Source organism: Macaca nemestrina, chromosome 8, assembly GCF_043159975.1.
Source record: "Macaca nemestrina isolate mMacNem1 chromosome 8, mMacNem.hap1, whole genome shotgun sequence".
Classification (NCBI taxonomy): Eukaryota; Metazoa; Chordata; class Mammalia; order Primates; family Cercopithecidae; genus Macaca; species Macaca nemestrina.
The window spans coordinates 46978933-46989219 of record NC_092132.1 but is presented as its reverse complement, the minus strand read 5'-3'; positions in this window follow the sequence as shown (position 1 = coordinate 46989219).

The window sequence follows — 10287 nt, the reverse complement described above, 5'->3', positions numbered from 1 at the left end:
ATTTCCTCTTCAGCAGTCAGCCACAATAGACGACATTTGCAGGGACAATGCAATCAGGGAAATGCTTGAGCTAGGTTCTGATCCAAGTGAATCAAGTTTTAAAATCATCAGCGAGTGTCTCCTTTGGGATTTCCACTATTTCCACCTAGGTACACCGAATCCAGATTCCTGCTATTAACAATCATTAGACAGAGGAAAATCACCAAGATCCCATTCAACTTCAGGGCTAACACTGCTCATTTTGGTTTGTTGCCTTTGTGAAGGATAGGAGATCCCCTACCTGTTTCCATGAGGTTATTGGGCCCCAGAAGGGGCCCTGAGTTGTAAAGAGCAGATGGCTGTCCCATCCAACACTCAACTCACACTGAGCAGTGGTGGCATCTGCAGGTGACCTTGTCTGTGTATGCAGCAGAACGGTGTAGAAATCTGTGTTAACCTTGCCCCACACTCGTTGAGGCTGAGGAAGGATGCACAGCACTGCTCTCCAGCCTCGCCACAGTCTTTGCATTCCATCAAGTGGGGGGTAGCTCAGCTCCTCCCCTTTAGCCACCATCCCTGCAGCAAGGGTATAAATGAATGTTCAGGGGTATCTTAGGGCCAGGATGCCTTACATCTTAAAAGGAAAAACAAACACCTCCCCTTGAGGGAAGAACTTACATGTTGCATGTACACGGTTATTATCTCCTGTTATTTTTAGGAGAATTCTTAACTAGCATTTCCACCCAAGGACCTTACATGGGTGTTACATCTGGTCGATGCTGCAGGTCTGAAACTCTGCAACATTTTCCCCCTTCTGGGACCTCACTTGCCAATAGCATCATCCTCCTGGGTAAATTCTCCCAAGCAAACGACTGTGTCTGCAGCTGGCAGCTGATGCATTCAGAAGAACAGAGACGCAAACAAGTCCTCAGAGATCCATGGAGGGGAAAGAGAGGGAGGGGAAAGAGATACAAGAGAGGGGGAGAAGAAGGCTGGCGTGCCTTGGAGTTGTGTAAGGTCCTACAGAAGGAACGGGATAGGAAGAAACCAGAACATGGAGGGAAAGAGAAAAAAAGAGGGAACAGGAGAGAGTGAATAAAGGAAAACGCAGAGAAGAAAGAAAGGAAAAGAGCAGAGAGCAAAAAGAGAGGCAATGTCTAGTGACATTATTTTAGGACTTCCAGTGAGTCTATTTTATTTCCAGTCAACCTAGCGTGCTCCTAGCTCAGCAAGGCCTCCTGGAGGCAACGATCGCTGGGGTTGCTCCCACTGCTCTCCACCTGGACTGGCCCCCATCCCTGCTTGCCAGAGGGCTTCACAGTCTGGTAGAATAGAGAGCTCCGGAGCCCACTGGAAGCATTTTTGGATGAAGAGGGCAATGAGGACACAAGGAAAGAAGGAATGACTGTTTCCTCTGTGAAGACAAGACTTCCGGGCTACAAACAGAAAGAGGACTCCAGGGGCCAGCCAGACAGGGTGTGGTGCTGGGAGTCAGGGCTGGACAGGTGGAGGGGAGGGAAAAGGAAAAAAACCTTTTCCTCCAGGAACAGGAACCTGCATAGGCAGAGAAAAGAAGGCCGAAGCCCCAGCATGTGTGCAGAATGTCGAAGTCAGTAAGTCTAGAGAGAAGCAAGGTGCAGATGGGGGGCAGAGCTAAGCCATCTGAAGAGCCTGAGCTTCATGCTTTTGTCACCAGGGTGGAGACATCCTGACCTGATGAATGTTGTCAGAATGTGACTCTAGCATCAGCTTGGAAGTGTGAGAGGGGACAGGTGGCTGATTTGAGGTCACGGTCACAGTATAGATCAGATACAAAGGGAGTGGGGTGGGGAGGAGGACCAGTGCAGGTCAGCGGGGAGGCGGCTCTGCAGGACTCCATCAGTGACTGGATATGGGATGAGAGGGAGGGGAGGATGGTTTCTGGGTTTCTGGCTGGGTTGGTGGCTGGGTGGATGGTGGTGCCACGTGGAGAGATAGGGAATACTCAGAGCCATGTTGCCTGAGTGCCTGGGACACACAGAGGGGGGGTGCGGTAGGCAGAGGGAGGCCTGGGGTGGGAGTCCTCAGCTTAGAGATGGAAGTGGACACCATGGAGAGGCCAGGAGTCACCCTGAGGGAGACTGGCATGGGAAGGGACCCTTGGGGATGAGTGAGGCCATAGCCTTGCTTTTCTCAGCTGACTCCTTATCTGTCAACCTATTTCTTTCCTTTTGCCTGAGAAATCCTAGAGGGGTGACCTTGGCTTTCCTCTCCTGCCACTTCCTTGTGTTTTCTCTGTGACCGGCCTCTGTTCCCACCGGCCTTTTGGAACTGCTGTCCTGATGGTCACCAGTGCTTTCCTGATAGCCAAATTCAGTGTCCTGTCCTCCACTCTCAAGCTCCCCCGAATTCTTTGGCCACACAGATCAGCCTCTAAGTCCCGGGCACTCCCTCCTTTGCGATTTTTGGGGCTCTGCTTTTCCCTCCCATCACCCCGTGGTTCTTCCTTCTCCTCTGACCCCTCCCTCTTCAGTTTCCCCCACAATTCTGTCCACAGCCACACTGTGCATAGGAGCCTGCCACACCCTATATCCAACTGCAGCCTCAACCCACCTGCAAAGGACCCCTGTGTCTCCTGCCCGATGCCCTCACTCCTGAGCCCCACACCCACGTCACCCATGTGCATTGGCATTCGCTCTCTCTAAAATGGAACTTCCCACCTTCACTCCAAACTTGCTCTTCCTCCTGACTTCTTCCTCATTTCTGTCAATGGAACCACAGCGCTCCCAGCCCCTCGGGTTGAAATTTCGGTCATCTTTGAATCCTCCCAATTTATGTACCTCTTTACTCACCATCGTGATTATTTACTGGCAGCTGAGTAATTGCCAAGTACCATGTTAGATGCAAGGGAAATAAATCCAAAGGGCATCGTACACAGTCATAAGCAGTGTAGACTTGAGAGACACTTTACTGTGCAGCAGAATCCTCTGGGGAGCTTTTCACGATGTAGATTTCTGGGCATCACCCATCTACAAATTCAGACTCTTGAGGTGAAACCAGGAATCTGCAGTTAAAGGTTTGCAGGTGACTTGGGTTCAGGTGGCTTTCAGACCATTCATGGGGAAACACTACTTCAGGGGTTCCCCTTGCAGACCACATCATCTCCTCGCCTGCACCCACTGGACCAGGTGTCACCCGCACTTTCCTCGGTATCTTGCACGTTGGTCCCCTTGTATCCATTCTAGGGCTCTCACCCCACTTCTGTCTGTGTTAACTCATGTTCATTCCCAACAGACTCATCCCCAGGCTCTCCCCCAACAACCCATCCTTTTCTGCAACCCCTCCACTCCCCGCCCCACACACACATCTTTCTCTTTCCAGTGTCTTAGACCTACTAGTGACTTCTTGGCCACCGTTGGTGCTCCTGTTGAATATAACCACAGATGCCAAGGGCCACAGCTGAGGAAGTGGAAAATCTGCACGGGCCCAGTAAGGTGCTATCTAAAAGACAGAAAAGGGCCCATTTAGGAAGGAGTTGCCTTTCAATGGGCAGCCAGGCACAGGCAGAAGAGACATTAGAGCTTTGTAACTAGGGACACACAGAGTTGGCAGCACAAAGGGCCTGGGCCTCTGAAGGTTGTATGGCCAGGCTCATCATCCAACCAGGGATGACCCAGCCTGCACCCTAGACTCTCGACCTCCCACAGCAGCCGGTCCAGCTGCCCAGCAGTCCCTGGGCACCCAGGAGCACAGCCTACATGGCATGAGCGGGTGGACTGGGGATATGTGGCAGAAACAGAATTGGGGTTCTTGGGGAGGTTTTTTTCCACTTAAAACTCTTTTTGTCGCCTACGTCTCCAGACATTTAAAGACTTCTGAGCTATTTTCAGACCTACTATGAAAAGAACTGAGGTGCTAGCAGTCAGACACCCATCGAACTGTTTCCTAAGAGGAGAACTGGCATGACTCACTTTTGATCTGTCAGCTTTGTATTGATTTTTCTGGCAAACTTTGTAGGTCTGCCCAGGGTTGACTCCACTGGGAGCGGCTACATTGTAACCCGCTGCGTCCAGAGTCGGTCATTACAAAGGCCACCATCACAGGATCGGATTATGCATTTCTTTTTGTGGGAATGTGGGAGGAGAGGAGGGAAACCGCAATCCACAAAACCAAGGGTGTCCCTGGGCTTCCCCACTGCCTGCTGAAGGGAAGCCTGGCAGCTCTCTTCATGCCTCTCCTGGGCTGGAGACTGAGGGCTGCCTTTGGAAAGAGGGGCTGGTTGGAGCTGACAGAGGCCCAGAGGCAAACCAATTCCACCCTGACCTTTCCTCTACACTGGGAACCAGGGAGCCAGCGATCGGAGGCTCAGAAGGAGGATGGTGAGGTTTTATGCACAGTTTAAATATATTGCTATGTAATTTTCCAATTTTAAAACATGAGATCACTGATTATTCAGTAGCTTCCCCCCCACTTTTTTTTTTTTTAACAAAGTCCTCCTGTGTGTATGTGTGTGTGTGTATTTAAAGCCTTTTCAGTCAAACTGAGATATCCTACTGACCTTCCCATTGTACCTGAGCACCCATGAGAATGTGTAGACGCGTGTCAGAGCTTTAGAGACTGCGAGGAGCTCCTGAGTCTGAGGACTCACTCGTGCTGATATTTCAGGGAAGAGCTTGATGCCTGGAAACTGGAATGTGCAGATGTTACATATTGAGAGACTGGAGTGCTGGCCTCAGCAAACAGTGCCAGGAGAGGAACCAAGAGGTGGAACCGCGTCAACCAGGAGCCATTGTTTTGCTGAGGGCAAAGCCATTTGCCAGGCCCTGTGCTGGCTGCCCTGGCCCTCAGTGTCTCCCCCCAACTTTCCTGTGGGTGCCCTCAGGTGAAACAGCCCCTCAGACAGCCCCTTTGGAGCAGGTTTGACATGTCACTGAGAGATGCATATGTGTGTGTGTGCCTGCGTGCATGTGTGTGTCTATGTGTGTGTTTACGTGGGTCTCTGTGTCTGTGAGTCTGTGTGTGTGTGTGTGTGTGTGTGTGTGTGTCCATTATGTCTGTGTGCCTGGATGTCTGTCTGTGTGGCCATATGGATGTCTATGAGCCTTGTGTGTATCTGTGTGTGCCTGCGTGTATGTGTCTGTGTGTGAACCTCTGTATATGTCCATGTGTCTGAGTGTATGCATGTGGGTGTGTCTGTGCCTCTGTGTGTGTCTGTGAACATGGGGGTGGAAAGGAAGGGGACAGCCTCACCCGTGGGGAGAAGGGGATGGAAGCAGCTGCTCTCCAGGGCTCCTGGTAGACATCACTTCCACAGAGAGGCTTTCTCTGCACTCCTTCCTATTTAAATTCTGCTTTCTGCCAGCCAGTGTCTCTCTCTCGTGTTGTCTCACTGCGTCCAATGCTTTTCCTTCTTAGCTGTTATTGTAATGTGTCATTTTTATTTATTGGGTGATGTGTGTCACCCCTGCTAGTCTGGAAGCTCCATGGATACAGGGAGATTTTATCTCCAGTGCCCAACACAGTACCTGGCACAGAATAAATGCTGACAGATAATAAATGAAATGAGGGCAGAAGGGCCCTGTCATTGCTCTTCTGGATAAATTGCAAGTCCCTGCGGAGTCTATTTGACGTGGTACATAGCTGCATCAAGGGTCAGGAGTTTCAGGGCACCGACATCCTTAGCAAAGCCTCCCAGGCTGGAGACCTGTGACATGCTAGCCAGGCAGTGCCACCAACAATGAGATTGGAAGGGACAGCTTCCCTGAGAGGCGCATTTCTGAATGAGATCCAGAACTGAGGAAAGCTTGCCAGATATTCCCCTGGGGTGATGATTAATGCATGAACCAGTTCCCAGGTGAATAGTGTAAAAAGGAATCACTATATAGGCCCCCGACCCCTCTGAGGCAGGGCTCAGTGGAAAGCACACGTGCTATTCGGCATCAGAGCAGCGGTCGCTACATGCGCACACAGTTGGGTCGGCAGGTATTACTTTATACTAGTTAGAGGGATAGGCTTAACATTAGTTAATGTCTCATTGCTGATCTGCTAGCAAAACCTAAACCCCAAACCCAAACCTGAGCCCTTCATTTAAATGTATCCTCTGCGGCCAGCTCAGCACAATGAAGTCTGCATACCGATTTAGCCCTGCGGTTCACTGACTGGATCTCAAATGAAGTCGGCAGCGCATGTGCTGGTGTGGGAAGAAGAGCTTGCAGTGTGCATTTGTCGTCTGCCATGCACTAGCAGTGAGATACTGCGCACAACATGGCACCTCTCTAGCCTTCAGGGAAGAGGTGACGCCTGAGCTAGGACTTGCAGAGAGAGGAGGGATATCAGAGGGAGAATGTGCGTCCTGATTCCTTGGGGCAGGACCAGGGATAGCTAGTGCCAGCATCAAACCTGCTCCAGGGGGCCAGCCTAGCCCCAGAAGGATAAAGGAGTTAAGAGTAGGCTGCTTCTGGGGCCCTCCTGAGAGGCACAGATGGATAAAAGGTTGGGGGCTGGGAGATGGCAGGAATCCAGACCGAGAGTGTGGCCAGAGGCCCTGGGAGCCCCAGACACAGGGGCTCCTTTCAGCTCCTAGGCTGGCAGTCTTAAGGCAAATTTCTCCCGTTTCCATTTTTTAAAAATTTATTTTTCTAAATTTTAATCGTGATAAAATAGCAGAAATTTTACTATTTTAAGTGTCCAGTTTGGTGGCATTAAATACATTCGCATTATTGTGCAACCATCACCACCATCCAATTCCAGAACCTTTTTCACCTTGCAAAAAAAAAAAAAAAAAATTCTGTGCCCATTAAACAATAGTTCCCCATTCCCTAATCCCCTGTCCCTGGTTCAGTTTTCTATTTGATTTTATTACATAAGCATGTGTGTGTGTGTGTGTGTGTGTGTGTGTGTGTGTGTGTGTGTGTGTACCATCACCCAGTGGTACAGTGCAAAAAACTTACATAAATCTTCATTAAAATTCTAGGTCAGACATTTACTACTGTGAGAATTCGGTTAAGTAACATCATCTTTCCGAACATTTGTCTTCTCAGCTAAAATCTAAGGAGGAGGATGATGACGTTAATAGCTAACATTCACTAGGCACATGTCCATGCATTTTCTTTTCTCAAAAACCCTATAAAATAGGTTCTAGTATAATTTCCATTGGTAGATGAGGAATTGGAAGCACAGAGATGTATCCCAAGGCCACATTTAACATCTATTTAATATCCCAAGGACACATTTAACATCTAGAAGGTCACTGTGAAGAAAGTGCCAAGTACAGAGCCCATGCCCAAAAGTGCCCATGCCCAAAAGTGAGGGTTCCTGTTGCCTTTTTCAGGAGTCTTTAACAGGTGCGGTTTATATAGTCTATGTATGGAGCATCCTTTGTGCAGCAATGAGTCTAGAGTCATTGCATTTTAGCTTCACCACAACACTAGAAAGTAGATATTTTAAATGTAGTTTTAAAGTGCATTAATTTGTAATTCCACAATAGTTGAAATCAAAGAAATCATACCTTATAGGGAGAACTCAAAACTCACATGACTACCACCCTCTAAACTCATACCCCACCCCAGAGTAACTATTCTTATTGCATTGGTGTACTGTATGTCTTCCCAGACCTTTCTATGAATTAATAGACACATCTTTGTACCTGGAGAATTGAAAAATGCTTTCGCAGCTTGCTCTGTTCTGGAAACTTCTCAATATCACTCAGAGATATTTTTCCATATCAGTTCATAAAAATCAACCTCATTCTTTTTAACTGCACAGTGTGTTCATATCGAGGTGTATTTAGCCACCTCCCTCTGATGATCAGTTACTGAGGTGGGCAATGTCTTCATTTGGGCATGGTACCTTGTCCAAGGCCATCTGACTGGCCAGTGGCAGAGCTGGGTTCTAGCATCCTCGTTTCTGGCTCCAAAGTCAACAGCCATAACCACTGTAGTATAAATTAGCACAAACACAAAGTCTGTTTTCAAGTCAGATGGAAACTCAGTAGTTACTGACTACATTTATTTGTTCAATGCTCACTTATTTATTGAGCATCTACTATGTACTATAACCAGTGGTGGAGAATCTCCACCTTGAAATATCTCCCCTCTTGGCTTCTAACTCCACCTCACGCCTCCTGGCTTGTTGTCAAATTTGCTGGCCATCCCTCTTGCTCCACTGCCCCCTAAATTTTTATCTTTGTTCCCTTTTTGTTTCCTCACTTGGCACTGTTCCTGTGGGCCTTTCCATCCACGCCTCTGATTACTAAGTCTTCATTTCCAGGTCTCCCTCCCTTTCTCATCCAGCTCCAGACTCATGTTTCCAGCTGCCCCCAGGATACCCGCTCCTGGATATCTCATAACCATCTAAAATTCCACATGTCCAATTCTGGACTCATTCTCGCACCCCTAAACCCACTCCTATTCCAATAAACTGCATCACTGCTTTGGGGTGACCCAAGTTGGGTCTGCAAGGCTAACTTCATCCTCTCACTCTTCTTTGTTCCATAAAGTCATTTAGTGAACCAGCTTCATTGGCTCAATTTCCTAAATAGTTCTGGGATCTACCCTCTCTTCTCCAACGCCACTGCCCTGTCATAATTCAAGCCCCCAGCCCGTCTCCCTGAACTGGAACAAAAGCCTTCCCCTCTCCAATTCTCCAAGCTCCCAAAGCACCTCATCCATTCCTGTTATCCTTCATCTCAGCACTTGGAACTTACAGGTCTATGTCTAGTCGAGGCATGGGCCATATTCCAACCATCTTAATATCTCTGGCACCTAAGTGTTTAGAACACAGTTTCCCTGAATGTTTGCTGAAGAAGTGTTAGCACCAATGGCACCTCCAGAAATGCTAGATAAAACCACCAAGGTGCTTTATTTCAGGCCCTCACCTTTTACATTATGGTTTTAAGGAAAGTATAGGAATAAGGACAGAGGAGAATGTCTGCTCCTACATCTGCATGTGTGCTGAAGCTGACTGAGCACTTCTTACTGTTAAACTCCTTCCTCGATGTTGCAGCTTAGCAGCATTACAAATAATATCATTTCTACTATCTCTGTGTGGTAATTGTTGGTTTGTCATTCATCCTTGATTTTTGCATAGTAATTGCACATATAACAAATGTACAAAATAAAGAACTAGAACTGGTAGCAAAAAGGTATATTATTGCATTAACTGTGCTGCATGCAAATACACTTTTATCTTCTCAGCACATCAACTGAGGACTGTATATCTTTTATAAAGCACATTTTAGTACTGTGGTTGGGTCCTTACAGTGCAGGAAGCCCTGAGACTATTAAGATATCCCTCAGTGTTCACACAGATTTCTGTACCAACGACCACAGAATTATAGGAATAAAAATTAAACTGGCTCCTAGCTAAAGCAAACAAAACAAAACAAACAAACAAAAAAAACCCAGACTCCGTTTTTCTCATTTTTGTAAAGCAGATGTGATGCATCCGTCTGTTTTGTGTGAATTAAACGGTCTAGACATGCTTTCTAAAGAACTCCAGAGATGTGACTATTTTCACTCCATAAGAACAATAAAGAAACTCTTGTCTCTCCCTCTAGAAACTGGGGTATATTCTTTCAGGCCTGACACTGTAGTTGGATTCAGGAAATACAGCAGTATTTGTCACCTAAATTTTCACTTTCAATTGGATAATTATTTGTTCAAGGCCAAAATAAATGCTTCCCAAGCTTTCAGGGTATTGGCTATTGAGTAATCTAACTCAGGTTTGGGAGATAACAGGTTTGATTTTGTGAATGGCAGTTTGTTTCCAATGCATTTCTTTGCCTGTATCTATGTTCATGCATTTGCTTGTCTTCTCATCCACCCTTCCAGCAAACACCAAATGACAGTGGCAACATAGTGATGAGCAAAATAGATACAATCTGTGTCCTCATGGAGGCAAGCAAAGGCATTTAGCAGTTAAAAACTGGGTTTCTAAGGCTTCTTAACCATAGGCTGGGCGCGGTGGCTCACGCCTGTAATACCAGCACTTTGGGAGGCCAAGATGGGTGGAGCACTTGAGGTTAGGAGTTTGAGACCAGCCTAGGCAATATGGTGAAACACTGTCTCTACTAAAAATGCAAAGAATTAGCCAGGTGTGGTGGCGTATGCCTGTAATCCCAGCTACTCCGGTGGCTGAGGCAGGAAAACTGTTTGAACCTGGGAGGCTGAGGTTGTAGTGAGCCGAGATCACACCACTGCATATTTTAAATGTAGTTTTACAGTGTGTTAATTTGTAATTCCACAATAGTTGAAGACATGCATCATAAGAAATCAAACCAGGGCGACAGAAAAAGACTATGTCTGTAAATAAATAAACAAGTAAATAAAT